We start from the raw sequence: 16,710 nt of genomic DNA, 5'->3' as shown, positions 1-16,710 counted from the left end.
TCTTCTTCTACTACAGCCCAAATTGAGCCTTATCCTCCTATATTTTTTGCCTCCACCCATGTTTGTCTGTGGTTGATCTTCTGCATACACGGACTCCTAAAAGTGCTTGTGCCTCGCTTCTTACTGCGTCTTCCCAGCGCTTTCTTGGCTTTCTAACTACTCCCTTTCCCTGCATTCTAGCGTTCAGTGTTCTTTTTACTAGCCTATCTCACATTTTTATTACATGTTCGGCCCATTGCAATCTTTGTATTTTAATGAAGTCTGGCAGGGGTGTTTCCTTATAAAGTTGATAAAGCTCGTTTTTTTTATCGAATTCTAAAGATACCGTTTCCCCTCAGAGGTCCTAGTAGTCTCCTCAGTACTTTCATTTCGAATGTGTCGAGTTTTTTTGGAGGTTTCTTTCAGGAACCACTCTTCTAGACCGGTCTAGTTAGACTAAAAAATAGGAGTGAGGTAACAATAATTACCATCAAGCTGAAAATTGGCAGGATTTTTCAAAATACCATCATAAATGAAATATAAGTCCTCATAAATCCGACCCGAGCTAAAAAATTTACGCGGGGTCAAAGGCCACCAAATATGGTTTTTAGTGATTTTCAGCGAAATGGTAAGTTTTATCATAAAATTAGTTCTAACAAAAAATGTAGATTAGATAATTATCTATAAAAAATATTTTAACACTTTTTTTCGTAAGAGCCACCGTTTTTGAGATACAACGATTCAAAGAGTTGAAACAGTTCTAATCGTCATAATAAATATGTTTTATTAGTACACCACGTATACACATACATCACTGAAGCTGTAATACAAGTAAACATAATATTCTATCGGTCAACTTAGCCTACATTACACATAATAATATAAAATATTATTAATATGATAATGTTTCTACTATACAGCTGGCGGTCTACCGAGGGATGCAATGTATAAGCTGTATTATATTACAGTGTCAACAAAAAAATCTTTACAAAGTGAATGTAACGCGAAAATAATAAGAATTATTATTTCAATTTTACGGCTTATTCCCAACAAAAATAGTAAATTGATATGACAAAGTATTAACTTATAATAATTCTTCTTACTTATGCATCTTATTCAATTTGTAAAGATGGACTTTGTCGGAATAAACACGTTCTATCGGTACGTCGGCTAATCTTATCACTCTACCTATTCTTTTCTCAAAAGGGTTTGAACATAATAATGAAAGCCAACTTTCTAGGCAAAATGTTTATTGCTAAGTACTAATAAACATTTCAGTATACAATAAACTTTGTTTATTGTATATTTATACTAGTACATTTATAATAGTAAATGAAATAGTATTTTATAATAGTAAACAAACAAAATTTAGTTTGTTTACTATTATGAAAATAACACCGTTATCTTCCTGGGTGGGGAAATCCTTCAGGTAGATGACACTTCAGGTTTGCCAAAAGCTGATATGTCCACTTTCGATGTTTTTCAGAAGAGCAAATTCAAATGATCACGATGTCCATAAAATCACAGTTTTAGAAATATCATATTTGGTTTTGAGTTTAATGGTTATACACATTATACAGTTATTCATGTGAGTTGACATATAAGAAAAAACTGCAATTTTATGGACGTCGTGGAAATTTGAATTTCTCTCCTGAAAAGTATCAAAAATGGACATATCTGCTTTTGGCAAACGAACCACTGAATTAGTCTTGAGTCTAGTACTACTCCGGCGTGAAAATACGTGTTAAACCTAATATATTACTTGAATGTGCTGAAGTTAAAAAAAACTAATTCAACTCCACAAAAAGTTATTTCCAACAGAACTAGCTTTCTTCTCTCCATGTATGGAGCGCCTAAAAAAACTACGTGTTTAGATAAGTTTCGATACGCATGTTTCTTTAAAAATACTCGAAGTAAAAAACAAGTGCAGTTATCTTGTCTTTCTCCAACCTCAGCGGCTGCTCATCAACATCTTTTTCGGGTATATTACCAAGTTCAAGTGTGGCTTGGTTATCAGCTAGATCCAAAAGACTGGGGATGGAAATTAGTCGACAGTTCATTAGAACAAATTCAAACTTTACTCCCACCTGCTGCGCCGGAAAAACTCCTGAACACAATTTTTTGCAACTGTAAAAAGGGATGTAGCGCTAAATGTGGTTGCAAAAAAGTTGGACTGTTTTGTTCGGAAGTATACACTAATTGTCAAAACCGGTCGTGCTCCAATATTGAATCACCAACAATTGAGGATTAATTTGATTCTATCGAGGAGCCATGCGATGTGTCATTATTGAAGAAGAACAACAAAATAAAGAAGAAGAAGAACTATAAGGCGAAGAAGAAGAAGAACAAGGAGAAGAGGAAGCAGAAGTATTATAAAATTATGAACCAGTTGGGTAAATTTCCTTTTTTTTTATTTATACCGCTTTTTATAACTTTTATCATTTTGAACCCTTGCCAATATCAATTATTTGATAGCTTCAAATTAAACAGAATCATAACAGATCCGTGGAATAGGCCTACTAGGGACACCACGATAAAAAAAATGCGCTAAGTACACTACCTTAGGTGATGTGGAAACGTGTGCGCATATTATGACGATTACAACTTTTTGAATCGTTGTATCTCAAAAACGGTGGCTCTTAAGAAAAGAAGTATTTGAACAATCCTGCCAATTTTCAGCTTGATGGTAATTTTTGTAACCTCGGATGTGTAAGTTGACCGGAGTATTCACTGAGATAGTATGTCAGTGAAGAGTGGGTCGAATTAATGTTTTATAGATTCTCATCTTTATATTTCGGTGGACACTTTTGAACCAAAGTATATGGGAGAAGGCAAAATAAGCTCTGTTTGCTTGCGTTATTCTCTTCCGTATTTCTCTATCTGCTGATCCGTCGGCATATATTTCCACTCCCGGTATGTAAACTTTCCAACCGTTTCAATGTCATCTTCATGTATAATGTTTTGTGGGAGGGCGGAGGTAAATTCCTCACCAACCAGTAAAAACATATAATCCGACAGGTATTTTCCTCACCAAATTTAAGGGGTCCTATTAATCCGGTAGGTATTTTCCTCACCAACTCACTCAGGTAATAAAATAAAAATGTAGATGTAATTTAAGAGTGATTATTATGAAAGCATCCAAATTCCGAATAAAAGATATTAAATTCCTTACATTATAATAATAGTTTATAATATAGATAATAAGCAAAATGTATAAATTAGTATTTAATATTTACTATTATACTAAGAGACACACTTTACAAAATCCATACAAAATGCATTTGATTAGACTGATATTAATAAATTTTCTACAGTTATTTTTCAATTTCAGTTTAACTTCTTTATTTTTGATAGGTTTAGCAATATGCAAACTTTAAATTTTAACATACGTACTTATATATCTGAAATGCTTTAATTTATTCTAAGAAGATATATATGGATAGATGCGTATTATAAAACGATGAACTAAAATGCGACTGAAAAGATTCGCAAGCATTCGTAGTACGAATAACAGAAGAATTTGCCTCTGCTCACAAATATGGGGAGAATATGGTATTTTCGTCTACATAAGTTTCAACTAAATAATCAACATATTATCTAAAATTTCATTTGCTGGTTTGCATGACATTAAATCAAACACAAAACAATCCGATACGTCTTCTGGTTTTATATATAACATGTAAGGTCAAAAGTCTGTTTCAGTCACTTACCTACTTCAGAATCATTTTGTATATTCTGATGTTAAATCAAGAGACTGAATTTTTCTATACCAAGCTTGGTGTAGATGAAATCTAGAACCATGTATTTCAGTGTTCGGACACATTTGAATGATTGCATTATGTATAGCCTTTTCAAAATCTACAAAAATTTTACTAGGATTGATTGGGGGGAGGGGCGATCAAAAATTGCGTTACGTAATACGTGAACGCCCCATTACGGTGCGTTACATAGGGGGGAGGGCGGGGTCAAAAATCTTTAAAAATTGTGTTACGTAATACTTGAACGCCCCCAAACTCAATTTTGAGAGCTTTAAAAATTTCTGATTTTAATAAATAAAAAAATTGTTGTAAGTTTCTGTTTTTTGTTTGGCAGTAAACACTAAACAGTATATCTAATAAAGATATAATGCCCATATACATAATGCCCATTACTTAACCCAAGACTAGTGAATAATTGCAAATAATATGTGGTACAGTAAGAAATGTACCATACATACGAGAGGGGCAAAATTATGAAATAAATTCATTTTCTTTAAAATGGACGATTTTGGAGAAAAATGCCGAAACAGGTCGATTTTTTTTTTAAATTACAACTATTTGGCCTATATTTCATACTAGTGACGTCATCCATCTGAACGTGATCACGTAGTCGATAATTTTTTTAAATGGGAATAGGGGTCGTGTGGTAGCTCATTTGAAAGGGTGTTTAATTCTATATTCAGTAATATAAACATTAACATATTTATTTGTACAGGGTGGCCAAAAAAATAATTCTTGGATTAAATTAATTGACACAACAAGAAGAATGTATTTAATTTATTTGACTCAAAATACATTATATTGCTGCCAGAGAATAGAAGAAAATGTTTATTTGGCAAATGAACATTGCTTTTCACTTAAATCAAATGTTCGAATTGCCAACAGGCAGGTGAGAGGTTGTTTGAGATTTAATTTAAGTGAAAAGAAATGTTTATTTGTAAAATAAACATTTTTTTCTACTTGCTACTCTGACAGCAGTACAATGCATTTTGAGTTAAATAAAGTACATACCTACATTCTTCTTTCTGCGTCAATTAATTCAATTCAAAATTTATTTTTTGGTCACCCTGTATAAATAATGATGTTAATGTTTATATTATTGAATAGAGAATTATTTTACCTTTCAAATGAGCTATCAAACGTGACTAGTATGAAATATATGCCACAAAATTTTAATTTAAAAATAAAAACCAACCTGTTTCGGAATTTTTTTCCAAAGTCGTCGATTTTAGAGAAAATGAATTTGTTCCATAATTTTTACCCTCTCTGTATAAAATTTAATGTGGCTAAAAGTCTTATATTTGTTTCACAACTAAATACAATTATCTTACTTTTGACACAGTTTATAAAGAGAAAATTTTCCCCCTTGGTTGTTTATTGAGCACAGCTCTTCACAAATTCTTGAACCTCATCAATATTGGAAGGAGGTTGACCAGGCATTATTTTTCGTCGATAAATATATTTTCTTATGTAACTGACATCAATCATAGTAATTGTTTCAGTCAAATTACCTGCAAACTCTTGGCGTATAATTTTTGCTGGTTTTTCAGTTAGATTCTCTTCGGATTTAGGTTTACAAGAGTTAGAACAATTTTTAGATATATTTTCTGATGATCTGGTTCATTATTATGGTGTAGGCTACTTCGAGATATTGTAAAATTTGCACCAACAGTAAAAAATTTCGCACTACAAGTTGTTTTATTACACCTCCAGAACACTTCTTCACTTCTTAAAACTTTCATTTTATAAAGAATAAAATTTTCAAATACCAGTAAAGGTTTAACGCAATTACTTTCTACTAAAAATGCCATTTTTGTCAAAATTCCACTAAAAATAAAATACTATAATCAATTAACTAATTATTATTATAGGTACCTACTGTAATTTTATAGTAGATAAATAATTCCCTGAATGCCTTTTAGTAAAATCTACCTGAAAGAACCATTTCGGTTTTGGTGAGGAAAATACCTGTGGGATTATGGCATACCTTTCCAAACGCAGGTAAAAAATTATTTTGGTGAGGAAAATACACCCGCCGTTGTGGGACTATATTTTTTCTTCTCGTCTGTATCATTATTGATGAAACATGACACTGAGTAATAAAAATAGCGAAAAATAGGAAAAACTTGCAAAATTTTGTCAATCCATAATTTGATAAGTACATATATTAAGGGGATAAAATTAATCCATGTGTATTATTTCACATCAATCAAACACCACCTTCAGTAATATAAGTGGTAAAATCAGTTGTAAATTTTTTAACAAATAACATTATTGTGAAAAACCGGTTGAAATGATAAAAGCAGGTGATTAGTTAATTAATTCATCCGTCAATAGCTTTTAAGCTTTATCAATTAAAAATTTTTAAACCGCTAAGTATGTATATTTCAATTTATTGTCGTTATATTGACGTTATAAAAAACATTTATTTTAACGTCATGTGACCTTGTTTTCTAAAAACCGATCGATCACTTGTATGACAGTATTATAATAGCGTTTATAATTTTCGTTACATCATTCCAAACTAACTTTATTTTTAATAAATGTTTATAGATTTATTTTAATACATGTATAAATATTACCTGACTTTGGACCATTTGGACGTACCTGAAAAAAAAAATACAAAAATTAGCAATATGGTAATAATAATTTTAACAACATAAAAGAAAATCTAGAGCTATTAGTAACAATTAACGTACTTAAGAAGAAGTGTGTTGTTGGGTTTGGTAATTCTTATTACAATAAGATACGATAAGATTATTGATTATAATAAAGCATTCGACAATGTGCGACATGAACAATTAATGCATGTTCTGAAATCAAAGAAGATAGACTACAATGATGTCAGGATTATATTGAATTTAAATTAAAATCAGCGAGCAAAAGTACGTTTTAAAGATCAGACGTAGGGTTAGACAGGGATGCGTGTTGTCTCCAATTCTTTTTAATGGCTCCTCGAAAGAGATCCTGAAAAAAGCTGTTGAGGGTAAAACAGCTGAAATCTAACAATGAACGTCAAGAAGACAAAATTTATGAGAAGTTCGAAAATTCAAAAAATAACGAGAACCATTTCATAAACACAACCAATGTCGAACGAGTAGACCAACATGCATATCTTGGAAACATAATCAACTCCACAAATGATTACTTAGGAAATCAAAATCAGAATAGAAACGGTTAGAGCAAATTTTAACAAAACGAGAAGAATGCTCTGAATAAGAGATTTGAAGTTGGAGCTAAGGGTTACGTTGGCTAGGTGCTAGGTTTTCTCGGCTTTGTTTTATGGAATGGAAGCTTGGACCTTGAATGCGCCATCAATAAAAAAACTTTAATCATTCGGGTTGTGGGTGTACACAAGAATTCTGAAAATATCGTGGACAGAACACGTCACAAGCAGAGGTTCTGAGAAAGATGAATAAAGAAATGGAAATCTTAAATATCATCAAACCAAGAAAATTGGAATATGTAGGACATATACACGTGGACAGAGATAGAACTTGCTTTAACTCATTATGCACGGAAAGATCCAAGGAAAAAGAACCATAGGAAGATGGAGAATATCAAGGCTGTGCAACCTTAGAGAATAGTACGAATGTATGTAGGTAAATCAAATGAAGTTTACAGAGCAGCCGTCTCTAAAGGCCAAATAGCTATGAAGATTACAATAAATGGTGGCTTAATATGATATAAAATACTATTTAAATTTGAATAACATTATTAATTCATAAATTTTATTACATATCGAAAAAGTAGGAAAGGTACTTTCGAAAAAAGGTGCTTTAGATTATTTTCTTCTTCTTGATGTGCCTATACGTGACGACTGTTGGCAATCATCATGGCAATCTTTATTTTATCTACAACGATGTGGAAACGCTGCACAGATATTGTATTGAACCAGGCTCCGAGGTTCTTTAACCAGGCCTCGCTTTCCAAATATTTTTTCTTGCAAGATACCCTGTAGGAAGGCATATCAGGACTCATTTCGCATAATGTGTCCAAAGTATTCAAACTTTCAAAATTTGATGCTGGGTAGTACCTCTCGGTTCTTCTCCATTCTTCTAAGGACCTCCTCATTTGTGACCCTTCCAGTCCACGGGATTTTCAGAATTCTCCGATATAGCCACATCTCAAATGCTTCCAATTAATAAACAGCATAATACACTGAAGCTATTTTCTTGTGGCATTTTTACAATTTTAACTATTTATAATGGGAAATAAGCTACAATATTATTAAAAAATGATTTTTATTAACCTTTCGACGCCCAAATCGGGTGCCGTTGTCAAAATACAAAATACTACTAACATAAACAAAAATGTTGTTGCTTAGTAAAAAAATTTTTCTAATAATTTATTTAATTTGACTCATTTATATCGGTAATTCAGATACATAATATGATACATTTTAAAGTAGAAGACTTTAAAATGATATTGCCAATATTTATGAGTTGCGTTCCTAGGACAACTTTACTGAAAGATAGTTCATTCGATTACATGAAATCAACCCCAACTCAAGAATATCCGTCACAAAAAAATCATAGCATGTGATCTGTCTTTAAAAAGGTTTTCCCTCGTGATTTACTATGGAATCTCTAACGCGAGAATTTCAGTGCCACCGTTGTATTTGGTTGTCTTTTTAAAGACAGATCACATGCTATGATTTTTTGTGGCGGATATTCTTGAGTTGGGATTGATTTCATGTAATCGAATGAACTATCTTTTAGTAAAGTCGTCCCAGGAACGCAATTGGGTCCCAATTGGTTTCGTTTAGCATAATTAGAGCCGCTTCTTTGATTTTTCTCTTTTTACTATCTGTTTCTTTCAGGACTATACTTGAATCTCTCCTTTGAACTCTATGTTCATTATCCCATGCGTGTTGACATATTTGAGATCTATCAAATTCTCTATTTTTAATATAAGATTGATGTTCACTTATTCTAACGTTTAATGGTCTTGATGTTTCACCTATGTAAAACTGTTCGCATTCACAAGGTATTTTATAAATACAATTCTTTGTCCTTTCTTGTTCATTGTTAGGTTTAGTTTTAGATAGAATAGATCTCAATGTGTTGGTTGTTTTGAATGATGTTGAAATGTTGAATTCATTTCCTATTGTTTTAAGTTTCTCGGATAGTCCTTTTGTGTATGGTATTGATATTTTCCTCGTATTATTTCTTGTGAATGTTGTAGGATCCCGTTCTATGTTGTTCTGTTCCATTCGACCCAATCTTGACAATTCCTTATTTATAAACGATAAAGGATAATCATTTTTTAATAAAACAGATGTTAAGAATTGTTTTTCTTCTAAAAATGAATTTTCGTTAGAACAAGTAATTTTGGCTCTAACATATAAGGATTTTATGATTCCCTTTTTAACGTTGATGTTGTGATTTGATTTGTAATTGAGATATCTGTTGGTATGTGTTGGTTTTCTATACACTTGAGTCTGATATCCAGTATCCTTCTTTGAGACTAAAACATCGAGGAAAGGTAGGGTGTTATTATATTCCTTTTCCATTGTAAATTTTATTGTCTCTTCTTGATCGTTTATAATATTCAGGAATGTATCCAACAATTCTGATCTATGAGGCCATATTGAAAACACATCATCTACATATCTCCACCATACAGTGGGTTTTAAATTTTGTTTAGAAATGATATTAGTTTCGAAATCCTCCATAAATATATTAGCTAATAATGGAGATAAAGAGGAGCCCATTGCTAGACCAAAATTTTGTTTATAAAATTCATTATTTAGTTGAAAATAGGTATTATTAGTACATAATGTCAATAACTCCATTATAGCTGATACATTTAGTCTTGTCCTAGTTGTCAATGTATCATCATTCTCTAATTTCGTTTTGATTATGTTTAAAGTTTTATCTAATGGCACATTTGTAAATAAACTGTTTATGTCAAAACTTACTAAAATATTATTTGGATTAAACTCAATAGTTGATAATTTGTTTAAAAAATGTTTTGTATTTTTTATAAATGTGTCATCATTATTAGCAAATCGTTTTATATAAAATACCTTGTGAATGCGAACAGTTTTATATAGGTGAAGCATCAAGACCATTAAACGTTAGAATAAGTGAACATCAATCTTATATTAAAAATAGAGAATTTGATAGATCTCAAATATGTCAACACGCATGGGATAATGAACATAGAGTTCAGTGGAGAGATTCAAGTATAGTCCTGAAAGAAACAGATAGTAAAAAGAGAAAAATCAAAGAAACGGCTCTAATTATGCTAAACGAAACCAATTGTGTCGCAAATTCCTCGGTGGAATGCAGTAGGATGTGGATACCCATACTGAAAGAGGAAGTCAATAGAAAGAAAATACCACAATTAGTAAGTCAATAGTCAAGTTAGTACATATTTTATATTTTAGTATTACTTATATATCCATGTATTATTGATATTATTTATAATTTAAACCAAATTATAGTAAAGTCAGAATTTGGTATTAATTTTGAGAGTAAATTAAATGTAAGACCAAATACTTACGATGTCGGGATAGTATCACGAGGTTTTTCCTGGTTTTCCCTCGTGATTTACTATGAGATCTCTAACGCGAGAATTATAATGTCAACGTTGCATGTGGTTGTCTTTTTAAAGACAGATCACACGCTATGATTTTTTTGTGACGGATATTCTTGAGTTGGGGTTGATTTCATGTAATTGAATGAACTATCTTTCAGTAAAGTTGTCCTAGGAACGCAACTCATAAATATTGGCAATATCATTTTAAAGTCTTCTACTTTAAAATGTATCATATTATGTATCTGAATTGCCGATATAAATGAGTCAAATTAAATAAATTATTAGAAGAATTTTTTTACTAAGCAACAACATTTTTGTTTATGTTAGTAGTATTTTGTATTTTGACAACGGCACCCGATTTGGGCGTCGAAACGTTAATAAAAATAATTTTTTAATAATATTGTGGCATATTTACCATTATAAATAGTTAAAAAAGCATAATACACCATAAAAGGCACCATAAAAGGAAGTACAGTGAAACCTCGGTAACTCGGATTAATCGGGACCGCGGCCGATCCGGATTATCGAAAATCCGGGTTAGCCGGAGAATATGGTAAAAATTAATAAAATACGGTATACTTACAGATAAACTCCGTTAGAATAGAAATAACATGAAATATCTATAAATATGCACAGTACCTACACACATCTTAATTACTAACAACACACAAACACAAACCTACGCAAAGCAAACCGAAGCGAACAATACCACAATACTGTATTCATACAGTCACAATCCGAAAGATGTTTTGTTATTATGTATTAAGAACAGTAAACTAAGACCATTGATTAAAAAAGAATTTTTTAAATAGTCTTTCTTAAACAATGCTAACACAGTTTGAAATAAAAAATAAAGGAATAATACAGACAGGTGCCTGTTGTTTCTGCCGGCTTGTGCTTATTAGTCAGTGTTACTATCTATAGTTCAAATTACACAAATACACATTATCTCTTTATCTCTCAAATATTATATTACATACATACATTTTTATTGTTGAAATATTTATCTGATAATTAACTATTTTGATGGGAAATAAGCCACAATTAAATTGAAAGAATAATTTTATTAACATTTCGACGACCAGAACGGGTGTCATTGTCAAAATACAAAATATGTACTGAAAATCAAAATGTTTATCTGATGAAAATCGGTCCGGGTTAGCCGGACTTCCGGGTTATCGGGGGCCGACTTATCGGGGTTCTACTGTATATTTTCCTACAGCACGGCTCTGGTAACAGCGGAAAACTATCTTTTAAGACTAGTTAAAGTTTCCTAACATGTGTAAACTGTGTGTCAAGTTTGAATAAAAAATATTAAAAGGTGCTTTAACCACGGGCTAAAATCATTTTAGAACATTTGTAATAAAACACTCTGTATCTCGGTAAGGAAGAATATGTTATTTAAGTGTTTTGGGTTAAATCTTTGTATTTAAGATTTAACTTAAAACACTTAAATAAAATGTGTTCCTCACTGAGTTACAGGGTGTTTTATCTAAAAATTTTAAAACTATTTTTGCACAGCATTTTAAAACTAGTCGACGTATCCTTTTTATACTTGGCAGAAAGTGCGACTACTATACACACTACTAAATGATAAACAAGCGTTTAAAGCTACTACCAGAGGCGTACGACAGGGGATAGTGAATGGTTGAGCCTTATCAAATTCTACGCCACTGGAGGAATTACTATTTTAGTACCATTTTTAGATTTTCCAATACTTTCTACGTAAATAATATACTTACTCATCATTGGTAACCATAAAGTCATTAGTTTTCGAGATATTTGAAGTTTAATATGAAACGGCACAGTTGTTTTGATTAATTTATGATATGATTCATATGATTAAAATTTAAAAATTATTTGTACCCAGTACTTTAAAACTATTTGGCATATCCTTATCATACTTGGCAGAAATTTTAGGTACTGTACACCCTACTAAATTAAGATAAATAAACGTTTCTAGCTACTACCAGAGGCGTACGACAGAGGATAGTGGCTGGTTGCCCTTTCCCAAATTCTACGCCACAGACGAAATTCCTACTTTAGTGTAATTTTTTGATTTTTCAATACTTTTTATGTAAATACTATACTCTTCATTCGTAACGATAAAATGATTAGTTCTGGAGATATTTGAAATTAAAAATGAAGCGACACAATACATTAATCAAAATAACCGTGTCGTTTCATTTTAAACTTCAAAGATCTCGAAAACTAATGACTTTATCTTTACGAATGAAGAGAATATTATTTTCATAGAAAGTATTGGAGAATCCAATAATTGAACTAAAATAGCAATTCCGCCAGTGGCGTAGAATTTGGAAAGGGTCAGCCTTTCTCTTTCCCCCGTCGTACTCCTCTGGTACTAGACAGAAACGGTTGTTTAACATAATTTAGTAGTTTGTATAGTACCTATACATCCTACTAAGTATGAAAAGGATACGTCGAATAGTTTTAAAATGCTGTGCAAAAATAGTTTTTAAATTTATAGATAAAACACTCTGTAACTCAGTAAGAAACCACATTTTATTTAAGTGTTTTAGGTTAAATCTTCGTATTTTGTGCTAAGGGTTCTCCAGTTACTATATGGACAATTATTAATGAAACATCCTGTATATTTGACGAAGTTAATAAATGTGGTACCAGTGTAAGTGGTGATATTTCAATTATTTTCCACTAATATGATTTCCATCCGAATCGTTCTCGTTTATTTTGGAATTTGGAGTGGTTAATTTAACTGGAAGGTATTAATTTGCATATTTTCGACAATATTTCCCAATTTCTGACTTTTTGAATAAATAAGCCAGTTTGGAAGTTAGCTTTTCCATATTGTTAATTAATTTTACCTAGGAGGAGCTTTCTTATAAAGGCGCTGGGAAAACTTTGAGCACACTTTTTGAAAGCATAAAAGGTTAATAGATTAGTAATTCCCTTTAGAAACATTCGTTGTGCTTACTTTAAATGAATTTTTAATAATGGTTATTGAAGAAAATGCCAAATTTCTACAGGCTCGGCTGAAATGTAGTTGTGAGGCAGAAAAAGAACAAAAAATAATGAAGTAAGCTGGTAAACCACATATTTTAAATTATTTTTTTATTGGCTCAAATATTGTAATCCTAACTACGACAATCTACCCTTCTCCAAGAAATTAACACACCATCTTAAAAATTGGTCATCTTTGATGTCTCGAATTTCCTAAACCTGTTGTCCGATATAAATGATTTTTTTAAATATTATAGCCTTATTCTTTAACTATATCGCTGCAATAATATTGTTGCTAGACAGGTAAATTGCGAGAGAGGCTCTGTTCGCTTTTAACATTCTCGCACAAAGACGACTAGATATAAACCAGGATCTGTATATCTGCTTTATAGATTATTATCAAAAGACTTTTGATAGAGTACGGCATCAGAAATTCTTAGAACTTTCGAAAAATAAGAATGTGGACAGTCGAGATATACGGGTTATTGTCAATCTGTACTGGATCCAAAAAGCAAAGGTTAAAATCGAAAATGTCGAAACGGAAACCATAGAAATCAAAAGAGGTGTTAGATAGGGTTGCGTGTTGTCTCTCTCCATTTTTATTCAATCTGTACAGCGAAGCTATTTTTAAGGAAACAATATCAGAGGAAGAACAGGGTATATCAATAAACGGAAAAATCTTGAACAACATACGATTCGCAGACGATACCGCTATTTTCGCCGACAGTCTAGAAGCACTGCAACGAATAGTAAATAGATTATATCAAGTACCAAGTTCATGATTATTTCTAAGCAACACACAGTAGGAAGGCTAGATATCGAGGGAAAACAAGTAGAAATAGTGAATAACTACAAATATCTGAGAACTTAGGTAAAGGAAAACAATGATCAAGATAGAGAAATCAAAACACGCATCGAAATTGCAAGAAAAACATTTATAAAAATGAAAAAAATGTTTGTTAATTGATACCTTCCTTTGGAGCTGAGAATAAGAGCCTTCAGATGCTATGTGTTATCGACTTTGTTGTATAGAATCGAAAGCTGGACACTAAAAGTAGACAACATAAAGAAGTGGAAGCATTTGAGATGTGGTGCTATAGAAGGATTTTGAAAATACCACGGATCCAACGAGTTACAAATGCAGAAGTGTTAAGAAGGCTACAAAAGGATTGCGAGGTGATAAAGAACGTCAAAACAAGAAAGCTGGAATATTTAGGCCAGATTACCAGAGGTGCGAAATATGAGGTATTAAGGCTTATAATGCAGGGCAAAATTAAGTGAAAAAGATCCATAGGTAGAAGAAGGATTTCCTGGCTGCGAAACTTAAGAGAATCGTATACTTGCAGATCAGTAGATCTTTTCAGAGCAGCCGCCAAAAAGGTACGGATAGCTGTGATGGTAGTCAACCTCCGATAGGAGAAGGAACTATAAGAAGAAGAAGTTAGGTTCAATCGAACTATTTTTGGTCCCACAATATGTGATTATGACCTACCTTTTTTTATATATGTATATATATACATATTTAATAACTGTATTTGCTTTTTCAAGATAAGCTAAAATAAATACATGATAAATACAATGAAATTAAAAATAAAATACATTATATAAAAAAGCATAAAAAACTTACAACTTGAGGTTATTCCGTAAAGTAAACATTTTTATAAAACATAATGTAGGTATATAAATTTCTATTTTATCTAATCCAAATAACATTGCTTCAATTTTTAAAAAATATGGGGAATGATCTGATTTAATTTAGTTTTCAATTTGACTAATGTCAGAAAGACACTTCAAGAAATGTCAAAAATCACCAATATCTGTTTATTTTAAGTTGGTAAAAACTAGTGTTAGATTATTATACTTTAAATTTTAGTGGGTATAACTAGATATGTACTCGTATTTTGTCAATTATTGTTTTGTTAATATTAAAGTGGTGCCAAAATTTGAAAATTAATTTATGAAATTTAGTCAAGGAATTTAGTGTTCTTAAATTAAAATATCATTTATCATAAGATAAAATGTAGTTGTGGATGTTACTTAGTTTGTTTATATCAGTTTTTTTATTTACACATTGATGTTTATTTATGCATGCCATTTCAAGAAATTCTGTTTTATTTAGTTGATTCTCATGTTTAAATACCTTTGTTTCATTGAAATTGAATGATTGATTTTTATTTATAGCATGATCTACTAATGCACATGGATTCTATTATTTTTAGATCACTTTTGTGTGACGTTAGCCTACTTATTAAATTTCTGGATGTGTGTCCGATATATGACTTTTCACAATTTTCGCATGGTATCTTGTACACTACATTTGAGCTTTCCATAATGCCTATAGGTTTTTTAGTTTTTGTAAATAATGACGCTAGTATTTTTATATTTTTAGTTGTAATTTTTCGTTTTTCCAAGATCTTCTCGGTCGTCCTCTTCTTCTTGCTCCTCTTGGGCTCCATTCTCCACCTTTTTGTTACACCCTTTATAATATTCAATAAACAATAAAATATATTTAATAAGTCATGTTATTTCACTTAATGCGATCAAGGCTATGGTCCTCGAGACCTTTCCTATTTTAGGATAAGAAAATAGTTTTTATCTGATGGACCCTATTTTTCTACGCCATTACTGAAATGGCATCACGGATGTACATCTTAGTGGAGTATTTTACCGCTCAGATAAAGAAGTCTCGTTATGTGACACTTTAAGACCTTTACCTTCCGTAAATGTTTAAAAAGAACAAAAAGGGTAGTGCACTTGGGGATTGTATTAAACGAATAGCTATAGTTTATAAATACATACACATTTTGGGAAAACTACACTAGAATATTGATGGTAGTATTAAGATACAGTGTTGAGTGCACGAAGAACTGACAAAATAACGCAATAAATGGAATATGTTTTCTTAAATTACACTGGTCAACATGAATTTTGAGTCTGAGTTCTCTACCTCTGATTATGTTTAACTAAAGAAAGAAAAAATATTTTTATCTAATAAAGTTTGCCTTTGTACTTACCAGAACAAAATTTCAAATTTTATGAAAAAGCTCTATTTTTTAATTTAAATTATTTTTAAAAGTAAACAAATTTTGAATTATATATTTTTATTAACTTTAATTATCATAAAAGACAGCATATATAAAACCCATAAATACAAAAACAATACAAATAAAACTTTAAAACATGAACAGTTTTGATATTTCTATTGTGTAAAGGACTGTCTCGTAGGAGCCCCTAAACCAGGGGTGGGCAAATACTGTTAAGCGCGGACCAAAATGAAATTTTCAAAATGTCTCCCGGGCCGGAAGACTATACCCAGTATGTACGCTAATGTTTTTGGTGGAGATTTTTCTCTGCCCAAGAAATTTTTTTGACAAAGATACTAAAGTATCATTTTAAAGCATTTGGAGAAAGACATTTGACTGTTAATATGTAATAATGAATTGTCTTT

At 31.3% G+C, this 16,710-nt stretch overlaps 1 protein-coding gene across 1 annotated transcript in view; it reads right to left on the bottom strand.

Annotated features, from left to right (window-relative positions):
• The window catches only part of LOC126878461 (kin of IRRE-like protein 1), a 300,029-nt gene extending 288,854 nt beyond the window's left edge, over positions 1 to 11,175 (bottom strand). The window contains exons 1-2 of the mRNA XM_050641197.1: positions 10,867 to 11,175; positions 6,320 to 6,344 (exon numbers count right to left, since the gene is read on the bottom strand). The gene's annotated coding sequence lies outside the window, so the exon portion shown is untranslated. The remainder of the gene's footprint in view (positions 1 to 6,319; positions 6,345 to 10,866) is intronic.
• Positions 11,176 to 16,710: the final 5,535 nt, after the last annotated feature.

This window comes from Diabrotica virgifera, chromosome 10 (assembly GCF_917563875.1).
Source record: "Diabrotica virgifera virgifera chromosome 10, PGI_DIABVI_V3a".
Classification (NCBI taxonomy): Eukaryota; Metazoa; Arthropoda; class Insecta; order Coleoptera; family Chrysomelidae; genus Diabrotica; species Diabrotica virgifera.
This window is presented reverse-complemented; position numbering and strand designations above follow the sequence as displayed.